Consider the following 24,211-nt stretch of genomic DNA (forward strand, 5'->3'; position numbering starts at 1 on the left):
GAGATCTGTATTATTAATATCTCCATAAAAACAAAAATAAACTGTAACTTATGGAAATTTTCTAACTTGCCTATAGTCTTACAGCTAAAAAGCAAAACTAGGAGATGTGACCTCATGGTAAATACACTTACTACATCATCTTTTACAACAGTGAAACAAAATTCTGCCTGTCCCACAGAAATACTCTAGGTCTAAATCTCCTTTCACTGATTGCTCCTTAATGAAGTGAAGTCACCACTCTAAATTCACCAACTGTATACAAATTGATAAATACCTATTTTTAAATGTCTAAACGTGTATGGGTTGGCTAGTATGCATGAGTGCACATATGTGTTCCCCACAGGGAGCTGCAGTGTGGGAACTGACATGGATGTGGGAACTGACCTTAATGGACAAGATGACTTTACAAGGCATAGCTAATCATTCTACTGAGAAAATACTTTTTCATTCATTCTCCAGTTGCTCTTTTCTTTTTCAACTTCATGGAAGACAACTGTAAGTAGTCTCAAAAATGCAATTTACAATTTTAAAAAAATTCACTTTCTAAATAAGTCTCACATGTACAGGTCTCACTTGTTAGATTTCAGTCACTTGTTAGAAAGCAGTTTATAAGTTGAGGACACACAGAAGAACATGGGATATCACAAATAGCCAAGGACCTAATTTTCTCAACTGGCGAGTGAGGCTGTGTGGGGAGAGAAGGCGAATGTTCCTTGAAATGAGAAGCCTGTAAACATGATTTCTAAATAGAAATTATTCTTTTAGGTTCAGCTGCCATTGGAAAAATAGTTAGGCCCTATTCTAACAATACATCCGCAGAGGCCTTAAAGTTAATTACAGCCTTATATTTACTCTGGCTCTATTATACAGATGAAAAGAAGATGGTTTAATCACTGAGGAGGTTTTAACGTGCATTTATCTCATTTTCTTCTTGCTGTGGGGAAAAAACATACATTTGTATTTTATAAAAATAATGAACTATTTCATCTACTCTTCAATTATATGGCATACATTAAATGAATCCAAGTTATTATAGTCACCTAATATATGCAGTAAAGCAGTTTTTTGTTTCTCTAATGTGTAACATACCTAAGACTTCTCCATTCTGAAATGGTTAATTTCAAAGTTTCCCAAGGTACTCTCCTCTGAGCCCCATTACCAACATATGATTGTCATTGCAACATGGCTTTACTGACACATTGGTGTTAAAAGGCAGTGACAGAGCCAACAGGAGAGAACCGAAGCCATTTATATATACTGTAGAACTACTCTGACAATCCAAAGGAACACGCCATCTGCATTCTGTGTTGCTGCAACCTACTGAACTGTGGGTTTGCAATTTCAGAATTCAGAATGTCATGCCTGGCTCCACTTTAGGGAGCTCCCACAGCTGCTACTTTTGCTTCCCTGCCTTCAGAATTCTGATGCTGAAGTTAATATGTGAGGACATCCTTGTGTAGTGATGGAGACATGGCAGTAGGGCATGCTAGAGTACCATATATTTTTATGTATTTATTTATTCAAGCTGTGTGGCCTTTTCTTCCCCCCTTTCCCTTTGCAACTTATCAACCTGAGCCCTCAGACGCTCACACCCACACAATGATCTCAGCAGGCAAGAAGCAAAAGCAAAAGCAAATGCACTTTAGGAAAGAACAGGAAACCGACACTGAAATGGCCATTACTGGGCATTTCAATTTTACCTGTGGTTTCAGCTTCTGCTCAAAGTGCATGCAATGAATGTGGCCTGATTACCTTAATTCAGTGATATCGGCAATAATCACAATGACAGGCAGTGCCTAAGAGATTGCCCTTGACAGCAGAGTCACAGAAATGGAGATATGGAAAATTTCCGTTGAGCACAACACACAAAAGGAATAATGGAGAGATGCTCAGGGATCCATTTCCTGGTAGAAGGGTAGATGGTGACAGAGCTGAATTCACTTTGTGATTAACAGTAGGGTTGATGAGTGGATCTTTCACTGGTATCTTCTAGCATTTTCATTCTCAATTCTATGGGAGGATAAAGGAAGAGCTGAGATATAAAACGACCACAGAGACAGTTTATTGCTGATTTGGCTTAGCATGGGAAAAAGAAACTTCTAAAAAATGAGTAAGAATCAAATACGAAAATAAAATCAACTGATTTTAAAGGCAAAATACCAAGGACTGTTCCTGGAATAAGAATCATGAGCCAAGGGAAAGGATCTTTTCAGGTTACATTGTTGACCACTAAGAGGAAGGAGATTTTCTGCCCTTGATGACCATGCCATTTTAAATTAAGGAAGCCTAGGGATGACTGGGTGCCTCAGTCGGTTAAACCTCTGACTTCCACTCAGGTCATGATTTCAAGGTTTGTGGGTTCGAGGCCCACATCAGACTCTGTGCGGACAATTCAGAGCCTGGAGCCTGCTTTGGATTCTGTGTCCCCATCTCTCTCTGCTCCTCCCCCACTTGCACTCTCTCTCTCTTTCTCTCTCAAAAATAATAAACACTATTTTTTTTTTTTTTAATTAGGGAAATCTACTGAGCTAAGGGGTTTATAGATGAGATAAAAGTCAAGGGTTAAAGATATCCCAAGTCATTGACGTAATGGGAAGAATGGCCTAAAAAAATCACCAATGGATCATGAGAAGACAGATATAAGAAGACATTGATAGTAAGGAGTGTGAAGAAGAAAGGGGGAGGGGATGCATCACCAGATGGCACTCTTTGTTTTAATTGATTAATTTACTGTGGCATTCTCAGAAAGGCATCATTTGCCACAATGAAGCACAACAATTTATAGGCTGCTTTACCTCTGGCCTACACAGGTATGACACATCAGAATTCAGAGTGTGATTAGCACATCAGAATTCAGACTGGATGAAATCCATTTGTTCCAGGCTTTGCTTCATTGCAATATCTCAAAAAATTCTTAAAAAAACTTTTAAAAGATAGGAAACTATTAGCTGAGATTAACTAACTCCACTTAACCTGATACCCCTACAGAATTGACTAGAGTTAACTTAAATAATACACGCAGGAGTGTACATGTGTGTGAGTAGGTGTAAATGTGGAGATATACTTGTAGCTATGTGTATTCATAGACATATACATAAATATATGTGAAGGTGTGTGTATATCCATCTCTAACAGAAAATAATACACAGTGAGAGGTTCTCCAATGTACCTCTGATCCCTTCACAGAAAGAAATGAAGAGACACCTAGTTGTGACTCAGGATCCAATCTTATCTTCCGTTTCATTGGTTGCCTTTAGTCTGCATCATTTGCTGCAGGGTCTTGGTCCTAATACTGCAACTCCTTGTCTGTGACTCTCTACTGGAATGGCCATTTATTTGTATCAGATTTGATATGTCAACTAGAGTTTGGGCAATTCCTCCATCTGTGATTTTCCACAATTCATTCATTCATTCATTCATTCATTCATTCATTCATTCCTTCACTCAGCAAGTATTTATGAAGCCTGCAATAGGTGACAGGCACTGTTCTATCAGGCCCTATGGGCGGAGCAGTGATTAAGAGATAAAAACAAAAACAAAAACAAAATACAACCCCCCACCAAAACAAACAAACAAACAAACAAAACAGAACTGTGCCCTTATGGAGTTTATATTCCTGTGGTATTTTTACAAGTAAAAAGCATGAAGCCTGATAAAGGGGTACAGGGGGTGAGTGGCAAGGGGATCCCATGCAGTTTTTCAGTTTTAAGGAGTAGGCAGGTCTGTACCCAGGGATGGTCTGTTCACTTCAGCTGTGCCCTCTATTTGTTAGGCTCTTTGTCTTTCTCTGTTTTTCCCTCCTCTTTGCTTGGGAACAGGAGGTATCGTATAGCTTGTGCAATACTAATAGGAAGGGTCCATTTTTAAGTTTATTAGTACTTGAAAAAACATCATCCCCACTCTGCCGGTTACTGACTTTGTAACAGTTCTCTAAACAGTTCTGCATTACTCTTAAATGTTCCTTTCAATAGCATATTCATCCCGTGAGGACCTTCATCTGAGCTAAACTTAATCTCAATTCTGTGAAGATCTCAAAAATCTGCTAACAGAAAATTACGGCATCATATGCTGGTCACCTTACACGTTACCACTTGTCAAAGAATGAGACATAGAAAGCCAAATTAATGGAGAAAAATGGTCATGTTCTTTAACTACCTATGAAATTATTGGGGCAGACTGGTTAAAAATAAGTTAACAACCATATGGTACCATCTTACCTATTAATTTTGCAAAAATTATAAAATTGTGATGTAATCTGATGTGGCTCAGCTTGTAGTTGAATTACAACGGTACCTAAATTACGGGTGGTAGTGTAAAATCATAAAAGCCATTTGATCATTCTCTTTCACACATTAATCCATTTCTGGAAACTCATTCTAAATACATATGCAGTTGTTTATTGAATATTATCTATTTTAGTACAAAATGACAATGGTCTAATTACTTACTATGCAATGAAAGGTTAAGTAAAATTTCATACATCAATTCAGTGTGTGGCATTTGGTGATTAAAAAGGAAATCGTTGAGGGTATATAAGTCTGATGGATAATTGGAAAAAAGGATGCAAAAGTATAACTATTCTATGTAAAGATGTACCCACATGGATGAGATGAGACCTAAAATAAAAATGGAAAACTAAAAATTTGATTTGGCAAGATGGGTAATATACAAATGTGTATGTTATTAATGTATATTAATATTATACATATAATGTACATAATAATAATTTATGTACCAAAATAATTTCAGGTACTAAAATATTATTATTGCTCTAATATTATCACTACTATTAAAAATATAATTTTAGTGCTTGATGCAAGAAAATTATTGACCAAGCCTATGAAATTGTATTAGATGGCAAATGTCCCACTTTTTGCTAAGTGTGTCATGTCATCTTTAAGATGACATCTATCTCATCTTATGTAAAGATTCCAGGGCTTCTAACTATATTAAATCACATATTAAACATATTTTCTCATTTCTCCAAATTCAAGATTTTAATTCTCTTTAATGCCCTATTTTAATTGGAATGTTGCTAAATCCGTTGACAGTCTTACCAACCATTTTAACAGCCTTTTAATTTGTCGTCTAGAAAATTATAACTCTTCATTAACTTTGGGAGACACAGCATTGCAGTTGTGATATATCATTCCTCATTTTATTAACAATCTACTTAATGAAATTCAGGCTTCGAGCAGATGATGGTGATAATGTAAGCACTTGCCCTGGATTTTTTTTTTCCTTTAACAAAATTAAGAATTTACTGATAAGCATAATAGGAGAACAAACATTCAATTCCTCAGGAGTGCAAGAAGTAAAATCCTAAAGACAGAGATTTTTGAGTCCTCATATGTATAATTAATATCCACAAATTGTTTTCTAAAATGTTCAATGTCTTTACAACGCCCTTTGCCACTGTAAGGTAATACTGAAAGGTTATGTCAGTCCCTCAATATTTATAAACATAAGTCACTTGGCTCAAAAATGGGGGATGACATAATCTGGTAGAGGATCTTAGTGAGCATGAAAATGACAATGAGGGCAGAAAGAAAGTGGAGAAGAAAGGACATTCCTTTGAGGATAAGTCTGGAGGTCTTTACTCTGAATAGCATTCACCTGCCATTGTACACTTAAATATAGTTGTAGTTCTCACTCAACAGATTTCACAAACTGTGGTATTAGTAACGTGAAATTAAAGACTAGATGTATTCAAAGATCTAACAAGTCAAGTGAAGAGCTGGGACTGAGTCCAGTCAGAAGCAGAGATAGACAGGGAGAGTGATCTGAGAGGGATCTTATCTTAACGATCAATGGTCCCTTCCTTGGCCTCATTTTAGGAGAAAACGGAGGCTTACACAGGGTAATTGACATGTCAAGGTGACAAAGTAAATTAGTGTCAGAGTCCAAGTTAGGGTCAAGGCTTCATGAGGACAGTGTTGGCCTCTCACCAGGGTCCTGTCCGGTAGCATATATGCTCATGGCTTAGCTGCTGAACCCTCCACAAATGTCATGCTTTATCCTGCATCACCTTGGCAGCGTCATCCAAAAACTAGAGATGGTTATGAAAGATAGTTTCAGAGGGAAAAAGCATCTCTCATGAGTTTTTTTTTTTTTTCCTTTTGTTCAGGTTTATGTAGCAAACATTGTAACACACTGAGATTAATTTTCACATAAGACCTATTTTTCCCATGGGAATCAGACATCATTTCATTTTTTGTTCCTTTCTCATATCATGACACTGCCCTCCCTAGGGATGATTTGTTGTATAGGTGGAAAGCTGCCCACAGACACATTCAAAATGAGACAGAAAAATCGAGCAAGTCTTGCCTTTGTCTCTTGACTCCATCTTTTCTGTTCTGGGCATTTGTGTATTTTGGACCGAAATTCAGGAGCTCCTTTTGAAATAAGTCTAAACAATACCTTACAGTTAAGGTAAATGGAGACTAATAGTACAGCAGATTACTAGATGGCCTACGGTATTTATTGTTCATTGTTCTAATAGTCATTTGATTAAAATACACCACAACCAGTCCCAACCAAATCACTTAACTCTATGCACAAACTCTTTAAATAATTTAATGCACATTTAGCATACGTGATTTTTGTATATGTTCATGAACATAAATATATAAACTTATTTATGTATTTATAAATTTATAAATATATAATTTTTATTATTTTTAATATATGCACTTTGTTCTGTGATTTATATAACATACATATTTAATATGTGTATATTTATGCACATATGCATATGTATATAACTATATACATGTGTATGGTCAAGTGAAAAAATTAAGAGTATATTCATGCTACCATTTCAATTATTGTAGGATTTAGTAATTATGATGCCATTGCAAAAAACGTGAAGTCTAAGAGGTAGTCATTTGACCTTTTAATCCCTTTTAATTGGACTTTAGAGAAATGAGACATAGGATCCCTACAATCATAACGTTTAAAATTGGTTTAACAAAACATCATTGTAACAATATGGTACACTATATAGCATATGATGTTGGGATAAGATTTGTAAGGGGAATTTTATTTTAAGAAGTATTTGATTTCTGATGCATGCCTAAAACATTTAAAATTGTATTAAATTACAGTTTGTTATTTTTTCTCTTGACATTAGCATAATTTACAAGACTCACAAACTTATTCTGGGGACATTAGTGTCATGCACAAAAATTTATGTAGAATGATGGTTAGTGAAGCACCATAATAACCAAAAATACACAAAAACTAAAATTCTACTGGAAAAAAAAAGATTCAGAGGAAAGGATAGTGTGGATATATCCCCGTGACAATGACATACAGTTAATGAAATCTTATTCCAGAAGAATATTTCAAGAAAAAAAGAAAACATTCGTGATGTGATAAGTAAAAAGAACAGAGTACTAAAAGTACACATAATTCCAATTTTGAAAACACATTACATATATGCACAAGGAGTTGAAAGGCCAGAAAATAAACACACTAAAATGATAATAACAACTGCTGTCGAGACATAAGATGATACATTGTTATAATTTTCTTCTTTATATATTTGTCATTCTCAAATTCTTTACAATAGAAATGAATTGTTTTTATAATAAAAAAGAATGCAATCCAAGTAATTTAAAAAGGCTCTTAAAGGCTGACTCCCAAATTATCCAAAAGCCCAAGTAGCAGCCCGAGCCCTATTCCCCTTCTAAATGAAGCTTGATTATATCACTGTATTCAAAAGTCCAGGGTTCCCCAAAGGCTGGGCCAAACCAGGCACTAATGAATTTGCTATTTTCTAAAAATATAGTGAAATGAAGACAGACTCTAGTAGTGAGCACTATATGTTAAATACTCTAATCATTAACAATACAATTAATTCAATTAAAAGGATACTTAATAAAATAAGAATAAATGGGGTTTAAACTAAGTCCCTCTCTGTCTAAGGTTTATTCAGGTCTCAGAGTAACAATTATTTACATTTAGTTTAAACTAATTTACTGTTATTATCATTTTTATTAATGTCATCAATTTCTCTGATTCACTTTCACACATTCAAGGGGAATCAACAACACTAATTTTCCAGCCTATAATTTGTAAGTAACAACCAAGCCTGGTGTACATCTCTCATATGAATTTAATTTTTTTCTTTTTTTAGTTGTTTTGAGTTCAGTCCTGATCAAATGAAATTCAGAATGCTATTTATTTTTTTCCTAAAACACAAAACCTCCTACTCAAGGGTCACTGCAACTGTATCAAAGGAGAAACTAATTAATGTGTTTATTAAGTTTACTCGGAAATAAACACATGTATGCAAAAGTGAAAATGCTTCTTTCTCTTTTTCTTTTTTTCAAACAAGTGCCAGGTGATAGCAACTATATACACAAACACTGCATACTCTAAGGAGGACTTTCTACAAATATTTTTAAAGGCTCCTTTTGGCTCTGAATAAAGTAATATACTGGGACTGCCACAGGAGCATGAGTCGGGCTGTGAGAAGCCATAATCCGAGTATGCTAAGAAAATGTAAGCAAAAAATTGCAAATAAAACTGCTTATATTCATGTAACTTGTTTGGCGACAGCCATATAGCATAAGGAAAGCTGCTATAACTCATAACAGCATCTTGTAATAAAACAGCTCTATGCATCCCTCTCAAACTGTTCAGTGCTCAGAACTCATCAGATGGCTGAGTAAGCATTACACTTTGGGACAGTAAATCTGTTTCCAATATGGTGTACATTCACAGATAGGCGCTTTAGTATTCATCCTAAGACACTTCCAGCTAAGTACTCATAAAGAAAGGGTAATCATATATTTAAATATCGGGATGCTATTTTCTCTGTCTATTTTAGTAATCTAGTTCACACTAGAGCAAACCTAAATGGATCTTAGGAAACCTTTAGCAAACTCAACCCTGACTCACAGCATAGAATCTCTACCTATAATGGTCTCCAGGAAACCTTCCCTTCTGCTCCCATAATATTCTGTGCTTCTGTGTGCCATGGTAGTTTCTGTGTGCTACTAGCATTATATGGCTGTTTTATCTCTGTGGATTTCCTGAGTGCATGAACTGTACCTTTTCCATGTCTGTATTTCTAGCTCCTAAACAAAACCAGAGACAAAGCCAGACATAGGTAAGGGTTTGATGATTGACTCAGTGATTCCCCATGGTTTAAAGTGACTAGTCTGGTTTGAGGTCCTGAATCCTTTCCACAGTCCGAAGGTTTGCATAGCAGTCAGAATAAAGCAAACAGCACATGAGGTTTTCAAGCTGTTCACAGATGTTCATTTTTCTGAGGGATACATCCTGGTTTGAGCTTTGGAAGAGACTGCTTCTCTTCTGCTATCAGAGATAGGGAGAGTGGCTGTCTTACGTGCCTCAGGTAAGAGACACAAAATGGGAAACTTATTAGGGGAGACAGCAACATTCGCTCAGAAAACTGATTTTTTAATTTAAACCTCCTCCCATACAGATAAAGATTTAAGCCCTACACAGTTAGATCCTTTAGAACTCCAGGCAATTCTAAAGGTAAATTTATTGAGTGGTTAGGTCGATGTCAGATGAGCGTGAGCTCTGTTTAAGCAGGAATGTACACACCTCCCTGCCCCCACTCTCACCTCCATGGTGGTTTCCCTTGATTTTACTTTTGCATGTCTGCTCCCAGGTTGGGAACTGAGAACACTGTGATCTCAACGTTAAGTCTACTCCATGGAAGATTTCTGTCTTAGAAAAGGAACACTGCAGGCAGAGCCTCCTGATGGCATATTTACATGTGGGACTCTGGGAGATGTGGGCCACAGAAAATGCTGCTTTACCATCCAGTGGTAACTGGAATTCAAAGGGGAAGGCATTAACCTTGGATGCACAGAGAATGGCTCCAGTGAAGTGTGAGGAGAGAGGAGACTGGGTGTGTGTGCCCTGGTACCTGGAAGATCTCACGGTTTGGAAACTCCTGGGCTCAGTCTCCTGGGCTGGACCATCCCCCAGGAGCTCCCTGTTAACAAATGAATGTGTGTGAGCACATGGCATTGTGAAAGAGAGTTGTGGAGTTTACAAAGTAATTTGTCATAGGTATTTCAGCCACCATGACAGTTTGGTGGTAACAAATACTGCTTACAAAAATTTTCCTCATTATAAACTTCACCCCACAAATCAAACTTTGGAGTAGGTACTAGAATGCAGACTGTACCCAAGAGTGTACTTCATCCCAGGGGGTCTTGTCTAAGACCTGCCCAGAATCACATGGCTCATCTGTCCAGCAAAGGCTTGAAGCCGTGTCTCCCTGCTTCAAGTTCTGTCCTGAATTGCTGAGCGGTTGGAAAATCTGAGTTGCTGAAAATCTGTGTGAGGGAACAAGGGAAGCAGGAGGCAGGAGGTGAAGAGATGGGTACTTGGCTTTCTCCAGAGGCAGGGAATCTGACTCACCCTGATTCACCCTATCTATTCACACAGGAAACAGCAGGAGAGAAACACAAGGATGAAGAACTTGAGGTAAGGATGGGTGAGGACTTATCAAGGAGGCTGCAGCAGTCAGAGAATGGTCCCGCCCATCACTTAACAGGGGTGAAGAGGTGAGAGCTATCTCCTCTGGGTTCAGAAAAAGGAAAGAAAATAGTAAAAGAGAAAAAAAAAAGTGAGGAAGTGAGGAGAGCTAAAACCACGGTTTTGGTGTTTAAATAATACTTGCATGAATACTGCAGAGCAAAGGACAGAGTTTCCACCTCATGTCTTCTACTTTACCCTTGGTAAATATAAACAGACGCTTTGCTCAGTGTAAACTCAACTTCGTGACTTTAGGGGAAAGAACAATGAACTTAACCAGCAGCTGATTTAGCTGGATGTATTCTGAACCAGAATCCTAACTCTAAACCTAGAAGCTTATGTGACCTTGGTGACCTCAGAGGCTCTCTAAGCCTGAGTTTCTTTATCTGTTAAATGAGCGGTTTGAAACAGATGGTCCCTACAGGTCTGTCTGGTTCTGATATTCTATGTTCACAGCACTTTTGAGAGACTTACCATACCCTCATCATCTATGGTTTCCAGAGAAATAGCATCTGTCACATCAATGACACAGCATTTGTATCCCTCCCTTTATTTTTCTTCTGCTAAGGTGTTTTAATCCTGACAGTATAATAGAATAAATCACAGCCATCAGAGATGGGAGTGACACTGGCCACACACATTCGAGATAAACAGTCAAAAATCACTCACCCATGTCTTCCCCTTTGCCCACAGCCTCTGCTGTCTGACAACACTAAGGTTGAACTATGATTTCCATCTGGCTGCTCACATCTGAACACCGAAATAACCCTCTGCATTGTCTTAATAGCTGTAATGATACTCTGCTTTCCAGCAGCCTGTCCAGACCATCTCAATATTTGGATTTGATTTCTTCCCTCCAGCAAGTGTTGAAGGAAGTATGGTTGTTATAGAGTCAATCAACAAACATTACTTAGCACCTACAAATAGCAGCACTAAAGGTAGACTGCTTAGGTTTGATTTTCTTTCCACCACTTATGTACAAGCTGACTGCCCATGGGAAGGGTAACTAACCCTTCAAAACCTTGACTGTCCTTAAGCATAGTGATGACTTTTATTTATGAACCTCATAGGTATGAGACACATAGTAATCGTTCAGTAACTTTAGCGATTAACATTACTGTTACAAGTCCTTTGTCTCTATCTTAGACAAGACAAGGACATTATTACAGTGGTACAGAACTGCAGAAACAGATGAAGGTGATAAAGAGCTTCAAAAAGACAGAGTTCTCAGAATAATTGGCCTGGGGGCTAATAAGTCACATCAATGGATGATTTTCAAAATGAACTCTTACCCCTTCTTTGCTTTGTTTTCACAATATTTAACTTTGGCTGGCATTCCTGCTTCTATCTGGGAAAGCTATCTGTGATTGAGAAGCTATGATAGTCCATACAACCAGCGATAGGTATGTTTGTGTAAGACAGAGGGTATTTTGGTCTTGAAAAAAAAAATATTTTTCCCTCTTAAGAAAAAAGGACTGTGACACACCTGAATCAAACCACCTTTAAAAAGCCAAGGAATCACTGTCCATTAAGGATGACTGAAGAGCAAGAAGTCAATAATACTCACTGTGCCTTCCAAGGGAAGTGGCATGGGGTAGGAAGCTAGTGGAGGGTACATGGTCTAAGATAATGGAGAAAAGGATTGGACCCACTGTTCTGGTCGGAAAAGCAAGACTTAAGGATAAGGGCCATGATCTGACTGAAACGTGCTTTCTTCGTGCTCCGCAAGACATCCATTGCTCATATCTGTAACTCTCAGCAAATTCAGTTCAAGGAGTGAGCTTATTGCCTTCAGTGTATAAATGAACTCAGAGACTCCAAGTTTCTGTCAGACACACTTGAACCACCTCTAGGAAGTGGAAGGCTGTTTCCCCTTAAAGTATTCCTGGAGGGCTTTTACCTGTTCTTCCTGCTTACACTCTTCCTTAGGATTTGTTTCTGAGAAGTCAGGGACTTCTTTGTACCTTAGTAACATTCTATTGCTCTCCAGCTGAAAAATCCTCAAATGAATTCCCACTGTCCCCTTAGCTCTGATTATCATGATCTTTGTATTTCAGTCTTTCCATTTTTAAAATGGGGTGATAGTGAATTGATACATCTAAGGTCACTGAAGAATACCCAGTGTTTCAAAAGTATGCAATGAGGGGTGCCTGGGTGGCTCAGTTGGTTAAGTGTCTACTTTTGGCTCAGGTCATGATCTCACAGTTTGTGGGTTCACACCCCACATCGGGTTCTGTGCTGATGGCTTGGAGCCTGGAGCCTGCTTCAGATTTTGTATCTTCCACTCTCTCTCCCTCTGCCCCTCCCCTACTCATGCTCGCTCAGTCTCTCTCTCTCTCTCTCTCTCAAAAATAAACATTAAAAAAGTATGCAATGAGAAGTATTATCATTTAAAAAAAAAAAAACAACAAAACTCTATGAAAGAAGATTCCTTCTGTTCATTTCATCTCTGACCCAGCCCTTTATAAAATATGCTGAATCCCTGCCTTAGCATGCTGAATCCTTCTAATTCTGTTAAAGACTAAAAGCAAGTAGCTTACAGTATTAAGCTACTACATAATTAAACATTCTATGACAAATCATTTTCTTAAGATGTAAACTGAGGTTGAACAAAAGCAAGTTGTTCACACAGATATTAATTCTAGTTCTTACAGCTTTGAGATCAAGCCATTTGAGTTTCCTGGAAAGGGTTAATAAAAGACTTTATAAAGGTCTCTGAAATCTGAAGCTGAAATTACAGCATGTGCTATTATTACTGTTTTTGTTAGTCACCCAGAAAACAAGTAAGATATGTGCTTAGAGGATATAAAAAAGAAACAAAATGCATGTTGGCTTTCACTCAGAGTTTGGCTAAAAATACATTCTGACATGCAGTGCACAGGCATGTCCTAGAAAGCTCTCATGGTACCGGGGGCGGCCAAGAGGCAGCTCTGGCTTTGTTTGGCAACAAAGATCAGTTGATCATGCAGAGAGAGTAGGGGGTCTGGCAAAGTCAGCTTTGAGTATAAAAACTTGCCTTCCAGTGCTCCTTCCCAATCTACTGTAGCCAAACTGAAATAACACAGATGCCCTATGAGGAGGTGGAAAGGGGGTAGGAAAGGGTGTGGGAGAAATTTTGGACCAGATATGATCCCTCCAGATTCTAGTGTATGATGGGAACCTCTGATCAACAAACATGTATTAAATGTCTCTGTGAATGGCACTGTAGCTGGTACAAAAGGGGAAGGAAAGATGAATGAGGCACTGTGTTCATCCTCGAGGAACTTAAAGGGCATATTTACAGCTTGCTATTCTGCACAGAGATCTAATGTGATGGCTTCCAAGGGGGAGAAACCAATATCATGTTTCCTAGGCATGTAGTGAGAAATTGCACATGAACTAAAAGCAAAAACAACAAAAACAACCAACCATGGAACTCTATATTTTTGCAACTTTCAGAGAAATCTAAAAGTATTCTAAAATTAAAAGTTTATTAATTAAAAAAAAAAACTAACCAGCCAAACAGAAATCATAATGTTTCTTATGTAAAACAAAATAAAAAGCAAATCACAAACATTCTAAAATTTAGTAAATTTAGTAAATCTGTAATGCAAGCTCAGCACCTTCTTGTTAAATCAACCATTTCCCAGTGAAGATGTCCTATGCTGGCAGTTTTGGGAGCTACATCTCCCAGATAGACAGTCTTGATTTGGCCTACATAGTGTACCTCAAAATTATTTAGCTGCCAAAGGTCTTAACACACTTTGCCCTGAGAGCAAAGGCTGAGAAGAATTCTTGTGAATACATACTGTATTTAGGAAGTGATTCAAAAGAGAAGTAAGGGACGGGGTGAAAACAGGACAGGAGGGAGAGCCAATATAAGGAAGAGTGATAGACTTGTCCACCGCTGTGGGTACCTGGTATTGATGGTGCTGGAACCTTCCAAGGAGCCTTCGGCTGTGTTTCTCAGGATGAAGGAGAGAAGCATATATCATCAGCTTCCTATCCATTGACTTCTGAACCCACTGATCAAGGTGGCTCTATGGGTGCTAATTCTGGGATTGCTTATACTTGACTGTCTTCATCCTCAAGGGCATTTAGCAACTTACTGTCAGAAAATTCCAGGGTGAGGAAAAAAGCCAGCATGCTGTGTAGAGCTTACTTAACATGCTCCAAGAGTACATTACAACATTTAAAACCTGAGGATTTTATGGAGAAAAAGATCCAGATTTCTCATTTTCTTGAAAAGTTGTGACATCTAGAACACTAGACTTGAATTCTCCAAAAGCACCAAACTTCCACAGCTGAAAGGCACTGCCTGAACACACACAATCCAAATTGGGACAGTATCCTCCATGATACACAGTTGAAAACACAGCTTGCTTCATTCCTTAACCTTACTGGTGTTCTCTTATGAATGTTGGACTTTTCACACTTACTTGAACTATTCCTAGACTTAACAAATAATCACAGTGAAAAGCAAGTAGGGACCCCCCATTAACATGGTCTTTCCTCACTGGCTTCACTTTCAAAATAAACATACTTTGATGGTGTTTCTTCCAATAGGCTTCAAATCACCATTACTGCTTTGATGGTGAAGATGTTAGATCCATTGATATAATTAATTGATTACGTGCTACATGCCAAGCCAGATGCTCGAATTAAATCCTCACTTTTAATGTTTAACCAAATGTCAGATAAGAAGTAGGAAGGCTAGGGGCACCTGGGTGGCTCAGCTGGTTAAGTGTCCGACTTCGGCTCATGTTATGATCTCAATGTTTGTGAGTTCGAGCCCCACATCAGGCTTTGTGCTGACAGCTCAGAACCTGGAGCCTGCTTTGGATTCTGTGTCTCCCTCTCTCTCTGCCTCTTCCCCACTCATGTTCTCTCTCTGTCTCTCAAAAATAAATAAATGTTAAAAAAATTAAAAAAAAAGAAGTAGGAAGGCTAAAAGAATTGGTCCACTTGCTTCTTCTGACTCAGAACAAAGAGGTGGATGCTGGCAACCGAGGATGTGCAATACTTGGGACACAGTGAGCAGATGCCTGCTCATTCCTGGTTTGGAAATCCTGTGTAATGAGCTCCTCATTACATGGCATTTACTAAGCAAAACCCTCTAAGAATTAGGAAGCTTGACTGAAACTAGAATTATGGGCTTTTGAGTAAAAAGTGAGATTCCAAGTCACTATGCTAAGCATGAGTCCCTGTATGTTTGAAATGCGATCAGTTACCAAGGAAATGGTTATACTCTATATAGAGTTTGTCCAGTTACACTCAATCCCTTGAGATGTTTATATAAAAATATTGATACCCGAGTACAACCCCCCAGTGATTCATATTTAATTAGTCCTGGGAAGGGCTTGAGCATGGGAACTTTTCAGAACTCCCCAGAAGCATCTAATGAGGTTCCCCTGATTCAGAGACAGAAATGGCAGGGTGCTGTGGCCACATTCACTGTCCCCTCACTGCTCAGCTAAGACAACTCAGCACTTTGCTGTAGGCTCCCTGCTGTTCAGTCTCTGGGTTTGTGAAGCAGAAAGTGTTAAGTGGGTCATCTCCAGGCAGGGCTTTTGCATCACATACAAATGGGGGTCAGAATATAAACATTCACCGAATTGTCACTGTAAACTAAGAAGAACTTGAACCCAAGGCTGTCAGGTGAACAGAGGTATTTTTAAAGTTGGTAGTGTCACCTGAATTTGCAGTCATTTTGAGAAGACTTTGTTTTGGCTATGGATATTCATCCTGAAGTTGACTGGATTTTTTTTTTTTTTTTTTTGAGGACATTAGAAGTAGTATTTCTCCTTTCTATCAATGTTCCAGCAAACAGATCCATAGAAATATATTTAATCCACTGGAATTACTCTCTAAATAAATTCAACATTTTAGTTCAAAGTGCTACAAGTAAATTCTGTGCTTTAATTCCCATACGTGAAATGGACTTTAACTGTACAAGGACGAACTGAGAAACATGTATTATACAGTCAAGGTGGCTGTAGACGTGGAGGGATTTAAAAGGAAGTGTTTCAAACTATTTTTAAAATAAAATGCATCCCACTGGGATAGCAACTGCCCAATGCCTACTATTCATAAATCAGGGTGAACAAAGAGAAGCTTCACATTTTGTGGCTCTGGCCAAAGAAAAAGACCTAAAAAGGAAGGAGGATAACAGGTTCAGCTGGGAATACAACAGAGCCCATCTGATTTGTTCTCTTTTTTTTTTTTTTTCTTATTCCCAAAAAGACCATTCTATCTTGGAAAAAAATGCATTAAAGATAATGCTCATTGTAATGTTGGGAAAATACTCCAAATATTATAAAAGACTGTTGGACATTATTAAATAAGTCTGTGTTGCACTTATTTTTAATATTTATGTGCACACTCAGTATTTGTTCTGATGGCTCCCAGCAGAGATTTATTACTAAAGTAGATCTGACTTGAGGTTGAGTGGAAAGGAAAGCAGTCAGTGCAGGAGGAATATTGAGTATCTTGGTACAAGGGAGTTTGGCTGCAGCAGAGAGAGAGAAAGAGGGCTTGTGAGATATGCATGCCAATTAAGGTGCTCAAGAAATGAACACAAATTCATTTTGGGTACACACCAGCCTCCTCCTCTTCATACATCCCTGGGGATGCTTCTGGAATTGCCAGAGCTGAAAATTAAATTATAAACCTAAAACATGACACTGAAAATGTAATGTCTCCTTTGATAATATCAGTGGGATGATTCATCAGTGGGTGGGGCAGCACCACTCCCAGACCCAGACTGTAAGGCATAGTGAGTCCGACTTTGGCAATTACTCCATTTCTCCCAGCAGTTTCTCTAAAGCTTCCAGTTGGAATTACATCCTGTCACAGATCACACTGCACCAAAGGCCTCCTACACATATGACACAGTAGGTCTCCACAGAGGCATAACCGCAGTATGTGGCACCAGCGTGGAAAATCTGATAGTATTACCATGATACTCACAAAAAGCAAATGTTCACGCAATTCAATATGTGAGCGTCAGAGTGCATTGCAGAAAACTCTTGCAAGCTGGCATTTCACAATGTGGGATTGGATACTGTCATGATGGACAGACACACAACCCACATGTTTAAGTTCCTTTTCTGAACTGTGCTTTAAGTTCTTTTTCTTGGAACAGGAAACAAGCCACTAATAAGAATAAATTCTCTTGTAGTTTCATCCATGAGTCACTGCACAAAACTGCAGAGCACTTTGTTTATCTCTCTAGTCACAGGAGTCAGAAATCCATGGGCTGGGTATGCTGAGTCACCCATACAGAGGATAGTAGTAATAATAACAGCTTGTGAAGGGCCACCAGAGATCAGATGGCAGAGGTTTCACCGAAGAAGTGGTCTATACATTAAGCCTTGTGTGAAGAAAATATTTGGAATGGGCAGATATGTATTCTACAAAGAAGAAATGGACATAGGAAGTACACACTATATTTGCTATCATTAGAGCCTTTGGGGGTCGGGTATGTAAAGTCAATGACTAAAGGGGAGAACTGGTATAAGACAAAAGGCAAGAGATGTGGCCTGTGGCAAAGAGGAATGTGAATAGACTGGCTACAGGCACTGGATTCAAAATTTTTAAGGCAATCTATAAGCCCAGCTAAGTATATCTAGGGGCTAAGTATGCCTGTGTGCATTAACTTTGTGATCTCTGATTTAGGGGTTCAAAAGGAGGCCAACTCTGAGTAGGGGAGTGGGAAATAAAACTAGTACTGTTTTATTTATTTATGCCTGGAAGAGTCGGTCAAGTTCAGACTGAGTAGAGGATGCAAAGTAAGTCCCTCCCTCCCCACTCTGTTTGGAGGATCTTCTTCTTTTTCCTGTCCATTGATCAGCTGTGCTCCTATGTGGGCTTCTTATTTCTTTCCTTGCACATTTTTCCTGGATGATCACACTGAGTCCCATGAACATTATTAGCTGTCAACTCCTGAATCTCTATCCAGCACAAATCTCTCAGCAGAATTTAGAACTGTACATTCAACTGCCTATTAAGCATCTACATGTGCATGGCCTAAGGGCACCTCCAACTCAAAAGGTCCACAGTTGCACATACTAACTTTACCCACACATCAGCTCATCCCCTGTTTCAAAACCCCAGTGATTAGTACTAACATTTGGACAGTTGCCATAACCAGAAACTTCAGTCCTTGAATCTTCTTCTCTCCCTCACCTTGCTTGTCCCATCAGTTGCCAGAAAGTTTTGATCCCACATTCTAAACATCCTCAGCTTGGCTAGTCAAGTTATCAATCGGCAGAAATAAAATACACACTCACTTGTACACACACACATATGCCCCCACACACATGCTATGAGATTTTTTTATTTATTTAGCCAAAGACAGAGAACAAACAAGGTATTGTGATCATGTGGAAAGGAGGTGGGTAGAGCATGATGCTTTTTTTTTTTCTGTATTTTACTTGCCCTGTATCCATAGGAGGTAGTCTGCTGCTAATGCTACTCTTTGCATAAGCAGGCACCTAAAAATGTTGAGGGGAAAAAAAAATCCAAATTCTTGTAACAATGTTACATTTTTATGCTTAGGCTTATGTAACCATTCCAGGAGAATTTGAACTAACAATCTATGCACTTACATCTAAGGGCTTATTTACAGGCCTATGTAACCATTCCAGGAGAATTTGAACTAACAATCTATGCACTTACATTTAAGGGCTTATTTACAAACATTGACCTTTCCTGTATCTTTAAGTAAACTCAACATCAAAAAGGTAATATTCTCTTTGCAGGAGAAGAAAGCAGTCAATGCCCAAGAGTCCCAAAACAATATAGCTGCCTCTAATTTTACAGTGTCCTAAAAAGTCAACAATCTTTGTAGCACAACATTTTTCAAACCATCTCCATTATTCCAGTTCAGACTATTAAACTCTCTTGCCTCAATGAAACACACTCTCCTAATCTACCTCACTGAGCATCTTGTCTCTCTGTAATATATTCTGGAAACAGAAGCCAGAATTATCTCCTCAAAAAGCCTTCATGACCTGGTTTTACGCTACCACTCTAGCTCATTTGTCCCCACTCCACATTCAGCTAACCTGAACTTTTAGATTCTTGGAATGACCAAGTTCTGCCATCTTTGGACCTTTGCATATGCCTTATCTTTTGCCTGAAAACTCCTTCTTGCCACTCTGAGCATCCAACTCCTTATCCTTCAAGTGTATGAAAGGACGTCACAATTTCTGAGATTCCTGATGCACAATTCTGAGTTAGATGCCACTTCAGAACCAGACACTATTTTCTTTTGTGGTGTTTATCAGAAGTACCTAGGTACATGTCTATTATATCTTTCTTCTCCAAGATTGCCAAGCTTTGTGTGCTTACAGACCATGTTTGCATTATTCGTTACTATATTCTATAACCTAACACAGTTGCCTCATGGGTACCACAAAATATATTTAATTAAGGTAAAGGGGCAAAAACAGGGTGATGTTTTAGAAATGCAATACTATCTATGATACAAAAAAAAAAAAGTATCAGGGAAAGGACTAAGGGAAGGAGGCAATTTAAATGTTGAAGTAGTTTTCCAGTCTTGAAATGCTGGACGCTTAACATGGAATGAGGAAATTAGACAAAAAGATAAGAAAGAATAACCATCATAATCTGGTGAATATCAATATAAAGGGAAAAAAAAAAAGATAGAGTCTTCTTGGAAGACCAAAATGTAAGAGTTGTGAAACTAGTTACCAAAAGCTAGGATATAAAAATGGAAACAGACTTTGAGGAAAAGACAATTAAGTTTCTTACTGGACTATTTCAAAAGACATACTCCAGGAGCAGTTAGAAAAGTCTAAATGGACCTTGGGAAGACCATTTATCTTAGACTTGAGCATTAGCAGGGTAGGGAGCATTTGTTATGAGGCCAGTTAGTATTCCTTACCCACTCCTGATATCAGAACCCGACTTTCCTATTTGGAATTCATTCCACCAGCTTTAGGAGGCACTTACCACAGCTATCTCCAAGCACAAAGTAGGCTTAAGTCTAAAACATGACCAGGTAAAATCCGAGTGACACATGCCCCATTTCTCTGAATCTGACTCTTTCCAGTGATGTTACAGAGGGCAGAGAATATGGGAGTGGGGTTATCATCAGACATCTTCAAATACATATCTCCAAGGAATAAAGACAATTATAGAGAATGAGAAATAAGATATGGTATGTGTAAGCATTGTTAGATTCTCCAGTGATATAAGACAAAGCATCATATTTTTTGCATAAGCTCATTTCAGCAGGAATATTGTCTTACATTCACTTGTAACTGAAAAAGCCTTGCAGAGTGGAAACAGTGAATGTTGAAGTTATATGAACTAGAGTGTTACAGAGAAAGTGCCGTGGAAAAGAAAAAGCGGAGGGATAAGGGTGAAAGTGGAGAATTACCACAGAAAAAGAGCAGAAAAAGAAATACAATTCAAAAAAGTTAGATCTACAGTTGAACGCAGAGTTGACAATAGAGAACTGTTTAAAGGACAATAATTGGGCAAACATAAAGAGCAGAGTTTGAAAAATATATATTTAATCCTAGAAGAGCAATAACTACAATAAAGAAAATCCAGAGGAGACGGAATCACTAGGTGACAAGGACATAGAGTGATGACAATGGATTACTTTTCTCTAGAGTTTATATGGATAAAGTCTTCTCTTAATTAAACCCAGCCCTAAAATTCACGTTTATATGCCATAAAATGAACATCATTAAAAAAAAGCTTGTATCCAATGACACTGCCTTAGAGCATCTTTCTTTCTTTCTTTCACTTGTAAAATTGTCTGACTACCAACTCTCTTACAGTATGTTGAAATCAGCTGACAGTTGTTAGATGGTATCTTTCCTTCCTTTCTAAAAATAAGAAAATAATGTATGACTTATGTTCATCTTTGGTAGCAAAAGTTATGGCACATAGGGAGTCAAGCACGCTCTATCAATGACTGGAAGAAAACTTCTGGATTTGAAGATGTCAGAGTTTTTACAAGTCATAAGAAACAAATCTGAGGCAAAAAATATTTCTCTTGCATGAAATATTATGAGAGGCGGAGACCAGATGATGACCACTTTTGTTGGCAACAGGCTTAAAATGACAATCATGATAACCACCAGCATTTATTCAGTGCCTATTAAAACACTGGCAGCATCCAAAGAATGATGAATGCATAATCATAATGATCCCAATAACTATAATGGTGGGAACTTTCACGGAGGGGGAAAATAGGATTTAGAGAGTCTATGTTCTAGAAGTGGATCAAGCTCACACTAATGGAACCCATCAGTACTGGAATACAGTTTAGCTGTGGGTCTGCATTCTTAACTGCTCTCCCCTATGCCTCTCAAAGGAAGCTAAAAGGATTCAAGTTAGTCAGCAAGGAGACAATGGATCATATTACACTGAACGGTTATAGATTCTCTTTTCCTAAAAAGAAAAAAAAAAACAAAACAAAAAAAACAACTCAACAACACAGCCAAAAAATAAGAAGCAGCATTTTATTCTCAGCTGAGTTTATGAAAAGAAGTTCTGCCTAGAGGTGGCAGAATAAATGAATAAATTAAAAGCAATCTTTTCAAGGTACTTTTTAGCCTTCCAAATACTCACCTGACAAACTTTTGAACTTCACTAAAACTTAAAACATGTTCTTTGTAGGTAAAGGTCTAGGGTTTTCAAAACAGAATCTTTCTAACTGTTGCTTTGGGTGCAGTGGAAAAATAACTACTTTAAGACAATGATACAGGCAGAAATGCTCACAGGTTTCCCGAGTATTTCAACAACTCTTCTATACACTGATTGAATGAATTCAGATAACACTTTAGCTTACTAGTGAGTTTTTAACTCATTAACACAGGTTAAATTTATGCTATGCCAAATTACACAGAGTAAAACATATTGCCCGAATTATTTTAAAGACCACAAGAAAGAAAATTGGCTTATAAACTACCAAAACCAAACTTAGCCTAAAATGTATGTGTTCATGTCTTTATGGATTTTTTCAGTGCATCAAAGGGTAGGTGAAAGTGATTTCTGTGCTAGAACCGATTGAGAGAACTGATGGAAGCATATTTTCAAAAATCCAATCTTCCCCCAATTCTTTCTTCAACCTTGACCCAAAGAGACAGCCCGAGATGCAGAGAAAGAATTCAATCTTGGCCCCCTCTCGAGAGACTTGAGAGCTACTAACTGGAAAGAAAGGCTTTTTGAGCCATGAGAAGCCTGGCTGAACTCTCTGGCCCACTGGGCCTTGCCTAGCATAGAAACCAGTCAGTTCTGCTTACCTGAGCAATATCATTTAGATAGCAACACCTTTCTTGGTTAGTGTTCCAGGTTGAGAGGTTGTGCAAAGAGGTGATGACTATAGGCGAGGGCCAAGAATCGGTGCAGACAGCCTAGCACACATTCTGACAGCAGGAACTTTTTCCTACAGCAGTGGTGGAGAGCTAGTATAAGTGGGCAGGCTCGCAGGGAGTCTGGGACAGCCATGGAAATGGAGGCAAATGGGTGAGAATAGGAATATACATCATCAGAGCTGGTGGTCTTGTTCATTGTACATTCAATCAACGTTAGCAGCTGTAGTTCCTATAGTCAGAAATGTTTAAAGGTGTCGATATTTAAAAATTTTATAAACTGAACACCATAGCTTTTGACTTAGGCTTTAATGTCTTATTTTTGTTTATTTATTTACTTATTTGGGAGGTGATCAAACACAGTGGCTCAAGTTCCAAACATAGCTCTTGAATCCAACTTCCTGGATTTAAATGCTATCTTCATCAATTCCTACATTTATGACCTTGGGATGATTTATTTAACCTCTCCATGCCTCAGCTTCCTTATCCATGAAAAAGGGGATACTAATAAAATCCACTTCACAATATTGTTTTGAACATTATCTGAATCAATATAAGCAAAATTCTCATACTGACATCTAACATATAAAAAGTGCTCAGTGAACATCAGCCATTATTCTTTTGTTGTTCTTGTTAATCATGTTTAATACACCTGAAAATGGTGAGACATAGAGTGTGGACCAGAGTCACAGGCACATAAATATGCAAAGCAGAGCTCAGCTCTAACTTTAGGCTCCCAAGCCACGGGAAAATGTCTTGTGTGTCGTGCTGCTCTACACCCTAACGTCAGGGTCCCAAAGAACAAGCTCAGACAATCTGCCTGGGCACTTGGCTGACCTTCATTATTTAAAGTGGCATCTATTTCACAGGTTATCCTGGGGCTAGGTCTAACCAGAGATCAGACCACTGGTCAGTTTTGTCAGGTGCATTAACTCTCAGACTACTAGGGTGCTATTCAGTGCAGAATTAGTCATTTACTAATTACTAATTACTCCAATGGCCATAGACCTAAGGTCAGCATTTTTCACCCTTCACACCAGGAGGATCCAGAATAATAGAGGCCAGACAGGTAATTTGCATTGTCTCTCCTTAGCAGCAGAGGCTGATTCTGTGCTGAAAGCAAGCAAAGAAGATATAATTTGATGAGAGCTTCCATAAGCTTCTCATGGGAACATCTAGCCTATCTCTCCTGCTGGGATCTGGCAGCTTCTTGCCTTTGATACTTGCAGATACTTGCAGGGGAACTGGACAGGGTCTGACCCTGGCCCCACATCACTTTTACTAGCTGGCAATTCTTTTCCACTCTGAGCAACGGAAGAGTCATCCAACTGTGTTTGCCAAACTTGCTT

At 38.3% G+C, this 24,211-nt stretch overlaps 1 protein-coding gene and 1 long non-coding RNA gene across 5 annotated transcripts in view; one reads left to right on the plus strand and one right to left on the minus strand.

The window, feature by feature from the left end:
- Positions 1 to 24,211, minus strand: part of TENM2 (teneurin transmembrane protein 2) — a 938,525-nt gene that overhangs the window by 911,136 nt on the left and 3,178 nt on the right. The window lies entirely within an intron of this gene.
- The window catches only part of LOC122224920, a 47,310-nt gene that overhangs the window by 18,404 nt on the left and 4,695 nt on the right, over positions 1 to 24,211 (plus strand). For 2 of the 3 annotated variants that reach the window (XR_006205030.1, XR_006205031.1), the window contains 2 exons: positions 344 to 495; positions 10,438 to 10,476. This is a non-coding gene — a long non-coding RNA (uncharacterized LOC122224920). The remainder of the gene's footprint in view (positions 1 to 343; positions 496 to 10,437; positions 10,477 to 24,211) is intronic. The other variant, XR_006205033.1, reaches the window with a different exon arrangement.

The sequence above is a fragment of the Panthera leo genome, chromosome A1, assembly GCF_018350215.1.
Source record: "Panthera leo isolate Ple1 chromosome A1, P.leo_Ple1_pat1.1, whole genome shotgun sequence".
Taxonomy (NCBI): domain Eukaryota; kingdom Metazoa; phylum Chordata; class Mammalia; order Carnivora; family Felidae; genus Panthera; species Panthera leo.